This window comes from Schistosoma mansoni, chromosome 1 (assembly GCF_000237925.1).
Source record: "Schistosoma mansoni strain Puerto Rico chromosome 1, complete genome".
NCBI lineage: Eukaryota > Metazoa > Platyhelminthes > Trematoda > Strigeidida > Schistosomatidae > Schistosoma > Schistosoma mansoni.
In genome coordinates, this window is record NC_031495.1 from 22,014,650 (window position 1) to 22,031,224 (window position 16,575).

The window sequence follows — 16,575 nt, forward strand, 5'->3', positions numbered from 1 at the left end:
ATCTCCACAAAACCCCTTCTGATTATAATCATATGCTTACTAGTGACTGACTTCAAGATATATATCCTGGGGTTGTAGTTAGAAGCAGTGACTACTTGATGATTCTCATTTTTACTTGCAATTCAATGATTCATAAACAATTTTTCAACCTTCAATTTGCACTTTTATTCTTATTTTTACTTCACATAGAAACATATCAACCCCGAATATTATTCATTAATAACTCCTCTTACACTTACATACATACACAATTCATCCAGTCACCTTTTATTTCACATCGTTGAACTTTTCACTTGATTCTCATTCAACTGACTCATATTATCCTGTTTACATAAATTCAACATCCAAATATGATTGGTTTAACGTAGTATAGATTTTGATATGATTGTTAAAAAATACTATATATTTTTTTGATGATTTTGATTATTTCCCTGAAGAAGTCCAGACAAGTTAGCTGGACGAAACGTTGGAATTATTTAAATTTCAATCGCTGAGACTATTTCAAATATAATTTTTCACATATAATGACTTCTCTATACTCGGCGCCCAATTTTTGTCAAGTTATTCGTTCTAACCTTGACGAATATTCGTATAATCTGTTACTTATTTATACTATATAGATTATAAACGGAAGATATCCGTCTGTCAATTAAGATACGAGTATAATGCGCAGTAGTTCGCTCTGTTCTACTTTACGGCTGTGAAACATGGTCATTAAGAGTAGGAGATACTCGTAAGTTACTAGTATTTGACCACAGATGTCTTAGAAATATTGCTCGCATCTGTTGGGATCACCGGGTAAGTAATGGTGAGGTTAGACACAGGCTATTAGGGAATGATGGTAAATCAGTTAATGAGGTGGTGAATCTTCATCGACTGAGATGGTTGGGCCACGTGTTACGTATGCCTGAACACCGATTATCACGACGCGCAATGCTGACTAGTATTGGCGATGGTTGGAAGAAAGTTAGTGGCAGCCAAACCAAAGCGTGGCATCAGTGTTTGAAGTCACCAACTTTTAGTCTGAGCCATGTTGGTAGATGCAGACTACCTGGTTGGGGTCCGCGTGACTATCGTAACCAATTGTTGGAGACTCTGTGTGACATGGCTCAGAATCGATCAGAATAGCGTAGGTGTATACACTCTTTATCTTCCCTTAAACCTTAAGATTAAAATTGCTTCACATCTGTCTTCCTTCCTATATTATATCCTTATATACAACTTTTCTTTTATATATTACAACCACGAAATGAACTACTTCTATGAATCCGGTGTTCATCTTGTTGTGCTAACGAGGTATGGCAACTTGGACTGATGCATATATGTGCCTGGTCCTACGTTGTAGCTGACTGACTGACTGATAAACGGAAGTATAAGTTTATGGTAATTAACATTTCCTACAATACGTTATAATTATAAACCTAAGTAAAGTATACAAAAAATGTATCTCTATTGTATTATTAATTTCAATAACAATGATACTTAGAAGTGAATTAATTTAACATTTTTGATTATGCTAAAATCATTTGAACTAAGACTTCCAGATTTGTTAACGTCATACCTTTTTCCTTTAAGTTTTAGCAATTTCATTACTTTATGCATATAATACAATAGTGGTAACGCAATAATGTGCATTTTATGTAGATATTTTACTATTCATAGTTAAACACTAATTAGGAGTTACTACACACTACTGATATTATGTTAATTATGCAAATTTGTTCTCTAAGGCTATAAAACCATTATTAAAATGTTGTTTAAATTACTCAGAATATATAGTTTGATAAAAAGTTGGAACCTATAGAATACAAGGTACTAAACATGTTCAGACTATCTGAATGTATGTATTCATTACAATATGTTGTTTTGTACATTTCCACTTATCCTAAGAATAATATCTTGCCTTTTATATTTCAGTTTTATTATTCCTTGTATGTTTATTGAACTAAGAAAACACGGCAAATATATGCAGTTAGTCAAGTGGTTAAACCTTTAAACATCAATAAAGAAGTGAATCTTGTTAGTAGGCGATAATCAAGAAAATATATTAACAAGTATCTTTTAAACCAAAGGTTCGATTTAATACAAAAAAAATTTGAATTCACTTAGAAGTTATATCTATACGTTACACTTAAAATGCATATTTTCAAGTTGAATTTACGAGTTGATTTAAGCTAGACCACCATTAAAAACCTGGAAGGACTGGACGGCCGTGTCGTCCTATTATGGGACTCCTAAGGAGTGTGCATCCACGATCCTTCATGTGAGACTCGAACCCATGACCTTCGGTCTCGCTCGCGAACGTTTAACCTCTAGACCACTAAGTCGGCATCAGACGGTGTCGATGTCTAACTTCAATCTATCCATGATATTGCTCAACCGTTCATTGATTATGTGAGGTGGATAACTGTGTCACATCCAGCATTGATTGAACTCCACTGGTCATGGCCTCCCATTAGAACTCCAGGAAATTCATCTTGAAGCTAGTCACAAGAGTTAGGAATTCCACAGACCTTGAGAAATATACGCTTGCGAGAATGTATAAGACAGCAAATAAATTTCTTCTGAATATTAGAGTGCCCCCAAGTGCCTTGGTACGGCTGACAGTGTAGAAAGTCCTCTCTCCCTTTCGAAATGCTCTCACATGACCACGTGTATACAGTCTTTGCCAGGAAACTCCTACTCACTGCCTTCTCGCACCAGGGGTGTTGTTTACGAAAGTGAGAGGACGGAAAGCGAATGTCCGGTGCTTTAACCAGGTTGGTGGATACGTAGGATCCACCTAGGGGAGTCTGAAAACCCTGATTTCAGACAAATGGTGCACATGGGCTCCAGGATCCCGAGCGAACAAATGGCGTATGAGTCAATCGTTAGTCACCGGCTACCATGAGACTGCATCTCCTCACGATGCTCGACTGCCATGTGTATTGGACTCTTAGGTTAAAGGCTCCGGGTATGGCCCCCTAATAAAACCACCTGCTTCGGTTTGGGCACCCGGGCAGTATTACAACCCTCACACAAATCAAATGAGATTTGTGTGGCGCATATATATCTGGTGCCTCCTTGTACAATACTTATGTGTTTAAATAAATAAATAAAGTATATTAGAGTTATGCAACAATTGTGTATCATTTGTTTTGGTATTGTGCTTTGACTTATTTTGTCCGATCCACTAAAGTATCAAAAAACAGACATTTAAACATTAACAATCCTTAACAATTATTGTTTTTCATTACGTATCTTTAACATTAGGAGGAGAATCAAACATCTTTTTCATAGCTCATTTGTCATATTAACATAAAGTTATTTCAGGTGAAACAGTTAAAAAAAATGGTATTAGTATCTTTTATAGGTTCTTTAAAGTGAAGATAATCATTTATTGAAGTGACAAAATACACTTATGAAGGAAATATACATATTCTATCTAATAAGTATACAAATGTTATAATCTAACATTTTCAAGTATCTTTGATTCTATTAACTTGACCAACCAACATCGAGGTACACAGGGCAAGCTGTGAACCATATGTGGAGAAATTCAAACACTTCATTTCTACCTGAAGTTTGTGCTGATGATGTCGTTCAGAAGGACCATGAAAGCTCCACGACCAAACCATCTAGCTCAGAGAAAAAAACCCCAACAAAATTATCCACCTGAGCTACAAATCTTTTCCACCACCTCAGAACGTATTGTGCTACATTCTCCTTAGTCCCAAGATTGTACTTAATGAAGAAAAAATTATAGTTTTCCATTAGACTAAAATTTTAAGAATTTATAATTGGTTCATATTTTTCAGCAATTATCTCACAGTTTTACAAGTTTCTTCATGTATGTTGGTTATCTTATAGAACTTAATAAAAATCTCAAGTTTATTTCATCTCACTGGATTTTAGTAGTTTAAAAATCCCCATAGATAATTCAAAAATGAACAATATTTGAGCGAACAATTGTTTTCAATAACTTCATCAGGCTCTACAGTCATAAGTCCATAATTGAACTTACAGACAAGTAGATGGAGTAGCAATGGGATCACCACTAGGCCCGAGCCTTGCTGACATTTTTCTGGCCAAACTGGAAAATGGACCGTTAAAAGACACCCTAAGCTAGACTACTACTGTCGATACATAGATGACACACTAATCGTATGCGATGAAATGGTTGACAAACAGGAGATGTTAGACTTTTTCAATAACGTCCACCCAGCTATTCAATTCACCAGCGAGGAAGAGAAAGACAATAGTATAGCTTTCCTCGACGTCCTACTTTCTAGAAGGAGAGACGGTTCCATCAAGCGAAATATATTTAGAAAGAATACATGGACGGGTCAGTATACCAATTTCCAAAGCTTCACTCCTCTTCAGTATAAAAAAAATTTGGTTAAATGTCTCAGCCACAGAATCAAGCTATTATGTTCTGAGGACACTGTTGAGAGTGAAATAGATATACTGAAAAATACATTGCGAAGGAATGGCTACCCGGATAAGTTCGTTAAGAAATACCTAGTAGAAAGTACTGTTAAAATAAGAAGAAATTGTGAAACAGTGAGTAAAAAAACCTTGTATTTGAAACTGGACTTCAAAGGTGACATAGCGGGTGATATTCTAACATGCCGACTGAAAAGATCGGTTGAAAGGACGTTTTACGCCGCTAAGCTACACGTCACTTTCTCAACTAAACCAGTACTCACACAATTAATCAAGGATAAGTTACCGAAGATGGGCTCTTCCATGTGTGTATACCAATTCAACTGCTCCTGTGGAGCTAGTTACATAGGCCGTACTCAGAGGGCTTTATCCTTGCGTATTCGTGAACATGTACCAGCATGGTTGGGAAAAGGAGTCACTAAATCCATTAACAGCGCCATCCTTTCTCACTTGGTAGACAGTGAACATCATATCAAAATAGAAGAAGCCTTCTCTGTTTCATATCAAGTTCCGAAAACTCTACCTCAAAGAGCTAGATTACGATTACCTTACATAGCCGAAGCCATCTGGATCAACTCCAGAAAACCAAACTTATGCATCCAGAAAAGGTATATCCAGCCACTATGTTTACCTTGGCCTACGAATGGATCACCGGATTCCTAAACTAAATATTATAAACCTCCCCAGTTTTTTTCTTTTCTTCCTTTTTTTGTTGATCACCTCTATCTTAATCTTCACATCCATCATTCCCACCTCGTTTGTCGTAATTACCTTGATAACAGCCCCTTTTATTACATATTATATTCACGCAACAATCTTATTACTATTTATCATTATTATCCCAATTAACAAGATGAAATTCTCCTACTATGCATTTTATTCACACAATTTTTTTGCATTTTCATTTTTCCTATATTACTATTATACTGATTGTGACTGGACACTTCACTCCAATTCATTTTGACCTTTATTAAATTACCTTTCTAATTTACAAATAACACAATTTGGAAGTATATATGTCGTAACAGATGCAAACGTTCACCATTCTTAACATATAACATTGTCAAATTAATTAATACATGCCTCATTTTGGCCTTTGTAATTATGGACTTATAACTGTAGAATCTGATGATGAAGTTATTGAAAACAATTGTTCGCTCAAATATTGTTCATTTTTTATTTCATCTACCAAGCGTTAAAAAATCTTTTGGGTAGATAATGAAATTATTCGCCATTTTGTACGCTACACTAATTGAATCATTTAGACCTATATTGTTCAGTACGTTAAGATTACTAAAGAAAGTGTTTCAAAAACATAAAGGTGATGATAATCTACTTATAAAATAATCATATAAAATAAATTGATGAGCTTTGTTGTAGACCTAATAGTCAGTTTTCTGTACAACTTCAATTATCTGTTACATAATATATATTTCTATATCAACTGTATAAAACTCCTAGATAATCTCAAATTAATGAATAACCTGAACTTTTAGTTATAGTGAATCCTAAGAAATCTTGGTTCTCTTCAATTATGTTTTCATTTACTTTCAATCAAAAAATCGATACTTTCTTGAATTATTATTTCAGACATAAAATGGGAAATAATTAAATTGTCAAATATTTTGTCTTAAAATAAAGTTTTTATAGTTGAAAGCGTGAGTCGAATGAAGCCAGACCGCCAAGGAAAACCTGGAAGCACTGGACGGCCGTTTCGTCATATTATGGGACTCCTTAGCAGTGCGCATCCACGACCTTGCCTCGCGAGATTCGGACCCAGGACCTACCAGTCTCACACCAGAGCACTTAACCACTAGACTACTGAGCCGGCATCCGATGGTGTTTATATCTAACTCCGACCAATCCAAGAAGTTGAGCAACCGTTCACCAATTGTCTTCAGTGAGTTGATATCTCACAACAGACCTGGTTTGAACTCCACTAGTCACTGCTTCTCACTAGAACTCCTGGATTTAACTCTCGAAGTCAGTCACTAGTAAGCATTGCTGAGGAGTCCCACGGTAGAATGAAACGACCTCCCAGTGCTTACAGGTTTTCCTTGGTGGTCTAGCTTCAATTGACTCGCTCTTTCAACTATGAAGATACTAAATCTCCACAAAAGCCCTTCTGTTTCAAATAAAGTTAATATTAATTAGAAATACAAGTTGTTGTTAAGAAGTCAATCAAGAAAACTGAAACAATTTTGAGATATGTAGTTTGTTGCTTAATCTTTCATTTGTGTAAATGTAAATGTGAATAGTTCTATTTGATCAGTATTTTCCACTATATACATAATTTAAAGATCATTTATATTTGTTATTTTATTGATAAAATTTACATAAATCTTAATTATTTTTAAGAATTCCTTGATTCTCTTGGTCAACGTCTACTACAGTTCAACGAAAATATTGGGGATTTTAGGAACACTAAGCTTATATAGTCATCTTGAAATTGAACTTAAGCAAAATTGGTTGTAAGCATAATAAATTGTATTATCGAAGATATTTTAAAAGTAAATGAATGAAATAACATTAAAATCTACATTTCTTGAACAGCAAAATCTGTACTCTGAAAGCGTCAGTCATGAGTTACTTAGATGTCTCTTCATATGGGGATAAATCTTTCTCTCTTTTCTCCTATTTACCAAGGAAATTGTGGCTAACCAATAAACGGAATTTCTAAGTTACCAAAAAAGGAATAAATAAAAATGCTTCAACTATCTTGACAATCTGGAAAGTATTTCATCTCATTATTCATTCATGTGTTCTTATTAAGTACATGAGAAATCTGCAATTAACTGATCACTAAGCAGTGACTAATGCCATATTCGTTTATTTTTTTAGTGGTGATCAAATTATACGCATCAAGTTGCATAGTGGATAGTGGCTAGCAGTGGAATCCAGGACGCGCGTTTCGTCCTATTTGGGACTCGTCAGTTAGAGACTGACCAGTTGCAGTCCTAACACATCGATGGGAAGATTCAAACAAACAATACTAAGTGAATTTAAACTTTATCCCATCGCACAAGCAAGTGGCTATCAGGACTCAGTGGCCGAGTGGATAACGCGATGGTGTTTGAAGCGAGGGTACTGGGTTGGAGTCCCAGAGTGGATATCAACTCTGAGATGCAGGTACATCCAGCTGACGAGTCCCAAATAGGACGAAACGCGCGTCCTGGATTCCACTGCTATCCACTATTCATCTTTGCTTATCATGCTTGTGAATCAAGGCTATATCGAGGCAATACGCACAGTATGCACATATGCCAATTAGAGACTGACCAGTTGCAGTCCTAACACATCGATGGGAAGATTCAAACAAACAATACTAAGTGGATTATAGTTTTAGTTCGTTACAGAATGAGTATTTCAAAAAGACCTTGTTTTTTATAATTATAAATCGATAATACAAATTATCACAGCATAATAACATTGTTGTTATAAGTATTGTAATAGTTCTCAAGATTCTAATAAATTAACAATTCTATTGATATTATAAGAAGGGGGTTTTGTGGAGGTTGGTTGAAGTTAGACATTAACACCGTTGGATGCAGGCTCAGTGGTCTAGAGGTTAGACGTTTGCGTGCGAAACCAAAGATTCTGAGTTCAAGTATCAAGTGAGGGGCCGTGGATGCACACTACTTAGGAGTCCCATAATAGGACGACACGAGCGTCCAGTGCTTTCAGGTTTTTAGTAGTGGTCTATTAGTGATCCATTCATGATATCAATTTAAAATATTTATTAATCATTTAATGAAAATAGAGACATTGGTTGTATTATACAGTCAATGAGCAAAAAAATATACATTAGATAGATAATATAAATTTCTGTGTATTGAGGAACCGAAGTGTAGTAGTTTGTATTAAGATATTAATTTGAAACTCATTATCGTCAGCTAAAGAGACGTTGGAAAACTGATTGGTTATTTTATTTCAGTTCATGACGAAAATCTATTTCACCAATCTTGAAAATATACTGAAGTAAATAATAATTGATTAATGAGAAGAATTCAGAGAGATTCCCAGAGTTTTAGTGGACTTACATAACTGGCAAATGCTAATTAAAGTTATTAATTGATAATTTCAATATATGATTCATTAGACAAGGCCAAAATCTAGACCCTTTTATTCTGTTTCAGTGATTAAAATGTACTTTATACCGTACCAGACCTGAACCACTAGATTTAATGATTTATCATGCCTATATCATGAACTACCACGGTGTTTCATATGTAATTTTAATAGCTACTATAATGCATTTTGTTTTCAACTATGTTTGTCAGCCAATATCAGATAACGATTAAAACTGTTCGTTTTTTTTAGTTTAAAAAATCTCCAGAAATCGTTTAACTAAACAAAATAATGATTATTTCATTTTGTACAATTAATACAAACCATTTTATTATTCAAACTAGTTTCATACAGTATGTTAATATTTATTATTATTTATTTATTAGTTTCCATTTGTATAAATTTAGCCTGTTTGTTTCATACTCAAAATTATTATCATTATTGTAAACAAAGATGGATAGTGGCTAGCAGTGGAACCCAGGACGTGTTTCGTTCTATTTGTGGCTCGTCAGCTGGATGTACTTGCATCTCAGAGTTGATGTTCACTCTGGGAATCCAACCCAGTACCTTTCACTTCAAACGCCATCGCATTATTCACTCAGCTACTGAGTCCTGATAGCCATTTGCTTGTGCAATGGGGTGAAGTTTGAGACGCGCATCCTGGATTCCACTGCTAGCTTGTGAAATAAGACTATATCAAGGCAATACGTACAGTATGCACATATGCCAATTAGAGACTGACCAGTTGCAGTCCTAACACATCAATGAGAAGATTCAAACAAACAATACTAATTGAATTTGTTATCATTATTATTATGATTACTATGATAAGGACAAATGATTGTTCTTGTTTCATCAAAGGTCATTCAAAAAAATTTACAATTAATGTTTTATGATTATTTTTAAAAAAAATCGTTAGTTTGATTTGCCCTGGGCACAAGTTTTATAGGTACAGAATAATCATTTTCACCCTTTAGAAGATTAGTATAATTTTTGCTTTAATCAAATGGAATTAGGACACTTTTTATGTTAAATTATTGATTTTCTCTATGAAATGGGAAAAGAACAATTTAATGTATGACCTTTGAATAATAAAAGTTATATCTATTTTGACTTTCATCATATTCCACCAATACATTAATTAATTAGTTTATCTTACTTTAAAGATAACCAAGTGGAAACATTAACTAGTTTTAATCTATTTTATTTGTAAATTAACATATTCGTAACATATAGAAACTTACGTAAAGAATTAATTCGTATATATTGGTCGTTCTGATCATCCCATTGATGTTTAGGACTGAAGTTATTCAGTCTCTTTTGACATATTTGAATACTGTGAGGACTGCCTCGATATTCCCAGTAGGTCATAAGTGTTTGAAGCGAAAGGCGCTGGGTTCGAGTCCCGATGTGAACATCAACTCTGAGATGCAAATACATCCAGCTGGTAAGTCGCAAATAGGACGAAACGTGCATCCCGGATTCCACTGTTAGTCACTATCCATCTTTGCCTATAATGTTTGTGACTTAGAACAATATCTAGGTAATCCACACAGAATGCACATATACCAACACGAGACTGATCAATTGCGGTCTTAAACATCAATAGAAACTGAATAATCAAGAATCCCAAGTTTATGTGCTCATGCGATGTTATGAAATGGCTATGATCATTGTTATGTATAAAACTAGAAGATAAGTAGAAGTGCTTCAGCTTTTGATATATTTCCTTTTTTATTTACTTTTTTTAAAGGTGAAAGGTGGATATTTTGGAATTCGAGGACCTTATCTATGATTGATAGAAAGATGTTTATGTTTAGAGAATTAATAGAAAACTCCCATGATTGAATGCGGTTGACAGATAGTAACTGTTAAAAACCACTTACAAAATATGTTTTTAATAATTATAAACTGCAAATATGTTAAACAGAAATTTGTTATATTATTGCACAGTTAGTGTTTAGAATTCATTACTGAAACAAAATTTTTATTATTAAACAAAGCTATTATTATGATTCAATCAAACTAATAAAATAAAGACATGAAGTCTATATCATGAACTAGTCTTAACTAGGCCACCACTGAAAACCAGAAGGTACTGTTCAACCGTTTTACAGTAGTATAGGACTACTCAGCAATGATCACTGACTACATTGTAACTGGAGGTCAAATCCAGGACCTAGGATCTCACGAGCAAACGCCTAGCCAGGGCAGACGATGTTCAGGTCTAACTTTAGTCAATAGGTGGTGTTTTGAGACCATCTACCATTACCTGTGGTCGATAACCGTCTGCCACTCGATACTATTGAACTTTATAATGACGGCCTCTAACTAGAACTGCTGGGCTTGCATTTAGAAGTTAGAGACCAGTATGCACCGAATTACTGTTTGCGATTAAATTAAGTTCGGATATGTACACTATTGTCGTCCGACACAGCTGTCTAGAGGTTGGTTGATTTAAGGCAAGATCAAAGGACTCGGATTCGACCCCTCGTTGCGATTTCATCCATTCTCATTGCTGAGGAGTCTCATACCAGGACGGAACAGCTGTGCAGTGCTTCCTAATTTTTAATGATGGTCTAACGAAGATCAGGCTGCGGTGTACTCTATAACACTATGATAATCTCCATAAAACCTCTCTTTTAATCTGTGATATATTAAAAGTAAAATATACCTTAAATAAATTTTAAATACTGTTGCTCTATATTAAACACACCTATGCTTGATTTTCTTCGCACCTTTTTGTATCCTCCCCATTAATTAAATATTTATTGTAGTTGTTCATATATACTGTTTTCACAATGTAATTTTTAATGATTATTTCTGTTTATTTTTTTCAGTATTTAACCTACTCCTTATGTCGATATATTTCATCCATGCTACCATGTTGTTTATAATTCTTATATTTACTACTGTTCATGACACCTATTCATCAGTTTGTATCTTTATTTATTATAATGTCTATCAGTCCTTTTTTTAGGATTATCATAGAATCGTAAATTAATCCGACCGGTTAAAAATTCCTCATACATATATATAAATATTAATGAATGTTGTAGTAAACTCTGATTATGACCTAAGTGGAACCAACAGTATTTGCTTATATGTGTTGTTCTAAAGTATGATAGCCTACACGATGTTTTTCTAATAGAAATCAAATTTCGTTATGTTATGTACTTAAAACTATTTGAACATAGTTCCTAACGTAAAAACGTTTTTCTAAGTAATTATTGCTAATTAACGTTATTTAACACTGAAACGTAGTCAGTAGAGTTCAATCCGCTATATTCAGTGACCAATCAGTTGTAAATACTTCACTTTTATGTGACATTAGTCGTAAACCGAATGGCTTAAAAGTAGAGCCTCAGGCTGTGAAACTGTGTATCACAGGTTCGGATCTCAAGGTGAACACAAGTTCATTCAAGATTATAGACATTTCTTGTAGACGGGTACCAAACACCACGAAACTCAGATCCACAATTTACCTTTGACTATCTCCAATAATGTTCCACAATGAAAAAATACCTGGATAAGTTATGTATACAATAAGATATACACATTAAATAAACTGCCTTGTTAGCGTATGACATTTTGATATTCTGGTATTCACTTTCTTCAAACTTGTATGTTTTTAAATATTCTCATTCCTGTTTGATGAGTTACCAAATGATGAATAATTTTTGAGTGAGTCCTATTGTTTGAGTAAATGTATTGGTTATGGCATCCATATTTATTTACTGATAGAATCAGTAGGTTCCGTTTTGAATAAACTTAACTAATGGGATTTTACACACGTAAAACTAACTGACTACTTAAACTAAATTTAATAAAACGTTTTCACTAATTTTTTCTATAAAATTCTATAGTTGTATATAAACTAGAATTAGGACAATATTATTAAGAATTTCAGTCCAAACATCTAACGAATGATACTTCAGACAAATTACTTAATAGAGTATATCGTTCATTTTGTTCTGAAATAATAAAAAAGCTTGAACTGTCAGTTTTTACCAGTGAATGACTTATTGAACGTTCTTTTCTAAGGTTACCCAAAATCAATAATATTTGAAAGATACTATAAATCATGCGCAATTAAGCGTAAAATTGTATGTATAAGTTTAACATTTTCATTTTTCCTTCAAAATTGTTATTGATTTAAACAAACAATATACTCGACCAGAAAATCAGAATTAAAGAAACTAAATTTTGGATAGATAAATGCTCCTTAAATATTAATGAAATAGTTTATCAAAAGTTGACTAATTTTACATACTGACTGACTGACTTACGCCTGTTACCCCTCATCGAGGAACATAAGCCGTCCACCAGCACTATCCACCCAACCCTGTCCTGGGCCACCCTTCCCAGTTGTTTCCAGTTAACATCCATCTCATGAAGATACCAACTAAAGGAGATCTGAGCAGGTATGAGAACTAGAGAGGCATCAGTTTGTTGTGAGTAGCAGGAAAAAATTTCAATAGAGTGTTGCTGAACCGGATGAAAGACGCAGTAGACGTTCGACTTCGAGATCAACAGACTGGATTCCGTAAGAACCAGTCGTGCACAGACCAAATCGCGACACTACTGATCATCGTGTAACAATCAATTGAATGGAACTCGTCACTTTACATTAACTTCATCGACTATGAGAAGGTGTTTGATAGTGTGGATAGGGGGACCTCATGGAACGTTTTTCGACACTATGGTGTACCTGAGAAAATCGTCAAAACCATCCGGAACTCATACGATGGACTACAGTTCAAATTAGTACATGGAGGACGGTTGACAGATGCATTGCAAGTGAGGACCAGGGTCAGACAAGGCTGCTTACTCTCCCCTTCCTCTTTCTTCTAGTGATGAATTGGATTATGAAGACCTCAAAATCTGACGGAAAGTAAGGAATACAATGGACAGCTCGGAATCGTTTAGAAGACTTGGACTTCACAGATCACCTAGCTCTTCCATCCCATACACACCAGCGAATCCAGATCATGACAGTTAGTGTGGTATCAGCCACTACAACAATAGACCTCAACATACTCAAGGGGAAAACTAAGATCCTTTAATGCAATACGGTGAACACCAACCCAATCAAACTTGATGGAGAAACTCTGGAAGAGGTGTAAATGTTCACGTACCTGGGAAGCATCATTGATGAACAAGGAGGATCTGATGCAAATATAAAGGCGAGGATTGGCAAAGCAAGGACAGTATTCCTACAATTAGAGAACTTATGGAACCCAAAACAACTGCCAACCACCATCAAAGTGAGAATCTTCAATACGAATGTCAAGATATTTCTACTGTACGGAATCGAAACTTGGAGAACTACTACAACGATCATAAAAAATGTACAGGTATTTATAAGCAATTGTTCATGCAAGATACCCAATATCCGTTGACCGGATACCATCAGCAACAATCCTCTGCGGGGGACGACAGAGGAAATCAGAAAAGGACGTTGGAGGTGAATAGGACATACATTAAGGAAATCACCAAACGTCATCACGAGGCAAGCACTAGCTTGGTATCCTGAAGGAAAGCAGAAAAGAGGAAGGTCAAAGAACACATTACGCCGGGAAATAGAAGCAGATATGAAAAGGATGAATGTTAACTGGAAAACTGGGAAGGGTGGCCCAGGACAGGGTTAGGTGGATAGTGCTGGTGGACGGCTTATGCTCCTCGATGAGGGGTAACAGGCGTAAGTAAGTTTTTGTTTTCACATGTCTAATGGTATATACTGGAATTTATCATGATCGTTCACTAAATGATAACTTTTCATCAATTTGCTCATTCCGCATGATTGTATTCATGTATTATATGTTATGCCTAAGGAATAACATCAAAATTACGAAAAATGAGTACACAATGAATTAGTTGAATATAGAGTGTATCTTAAAATTAAGTCTCACAGCATCACATTCATCTACAAATGATCCTATTTTAAGTAAGTAGCTCAATCAAATTTACATAGAAATAAATAAAATGTGAAATTAAACGTTCATATTTCTTTTTATTGAATTAATATTTATCGATTCTTCCATAAAGTTTCTTGTTCAGCTGTCATTATAATAAGTTTCAGGTGATTAAACTAATCAGAAAGTAAAATAAGTTATCGTTTATTTGAGTAGTGACATTTCGCAAAACATAGAATAAATTCAATAAAGAGGAAGGATGTATTTGTAAAATCTCAGCGAATGAATTTGAAGTTAATCCAAAATTTCGCCTAGCAATCTGATCCGAGCCTTTTCAAGGAATTATAATCAAACATCAAAATTATCGAATATAAATAGGTAAATAGTTCTCCGGTTCATTGTATACTGAATAGGTCATCTAATCATCGTTAACAATGTTTAAAGTAGGTATTTGCATTATTGTGAAACTATTCCATCATATTTACACGAAAGTTCTATTAAATTAAACTCATATGAAATATACTAATTATAAGATACAATTTTCTTCTCAATCATTTATCACTTTTTCATGAAATTAATAATTGATACATTGTAACACACAGATACTTAAACAAGGAGTCATTCTAAATTTATTCTTATTTCTCTATACCATCTAAAAAAACAGATAAAAAAGGGATTTAAATGATCAAAATGAGCAAATCGTTTTATAAATTTTCACTTAAAAGATGATTGTACCGGTACTAATTACAAAATATTTCATAAATTTGTATATTTCATAGTACTTTCTTTAGCATAGTTAACTCTGTGGCGAAACTCGCCTTCAGGTCTGAACTCGAACTCAAGAAATTAGTGTTCACACTTTCTTTTATGACAAACGTAGTATCGTGAATAAAATGAGCTTGACATTAGTCAACCACTTTTTTGAAATTATCTCAAAGTCGTCTCCACAAACAACCAGTAGTTTCTCGAACACTACCTGACCTTTCAGACAAATCCTGCCTTCACCGAGTAGATTGGTTCATAAATTCAACTATTACAGTTATGTATTTCAATATTTGTTTGAACTTGTGTTTATTTATGCTAAAAAATATATCCTTAGGTTTTGAATTTTGAAACAATGGTGATTTCTACAAACTACTAATAATTAGATATATTAGCGAATTTCCATTGTGTTCATGTTAAAGCCTACTAGGATGGTACTTATTCAGTGAAAAACCAAGTACAACAGATTAGGTTAAATTGTATGTCTGTCATTTTAGTTGTGAATGGTTTGAAAAAAATTATTATCATAAACATCTAATACTTTCTTGTATTGTTTCATTTATGGTATTCTCAAGTGATGTGAAGAAATAACTTATCCCATTTCCATATCTAATTCTTGTCACTTTTATAAGTGAGGGATATTAGTGTCTGTAGAATAGCAATTACATATATTGTTTATTTCCTGCGTATATGCATATATCCAAGAGTTGTAAAATTTCTTAGATCCCTAAATTTTTACTTACTATGATTGCTTTTGATAATTCATCTTTGAAAACGCAGAAAGAAGCTCTTTATCACATGATTACTTATAAGCTAAGATGTTTTATTCGGAAGATAAGTAGTGTATAATATTTGCATTGTACTGTGTTTAAAAACATTTAATCCGTAAGAAATTTAAATACGTTTTGTTTCTTTATATTAATATGTATATAAGTTTCTTCTGGACTCTTCTGAAAGAGATATAATTATTCATAGTGTTGAAAAAAATTATGCTGTATCACAGCAGCTATAGTTTTTACTTTCTCAGCTTTTTCAATAAAACGTCACTGGTAAAATGAAATGTTATTGTGACTAACCTGAATATGGGTCTCTTAATCTAATATGTGCCATTGAAAGCCATCTTGACGAAATAAAATATGGAAAATAACAAGACATTTTTTGTAAACCATGACTAAAGTTCTTACAATAATCGATTACTTGATGGAACCCTTTAAGGAATTCGACCATAACTACGCACAAGGCATTACAACATTGATTACCTCAGTGGATAACAAACGCTAACATCTCAGTCGTTGTGGGAATGAATTGTGACCCTTATATATTAAAATGACCATTACCGACACTGAAACTATGTAACACGAGTTCAGATTCTATAATGAGTATTAACGTCTTAAATTTTCATAAA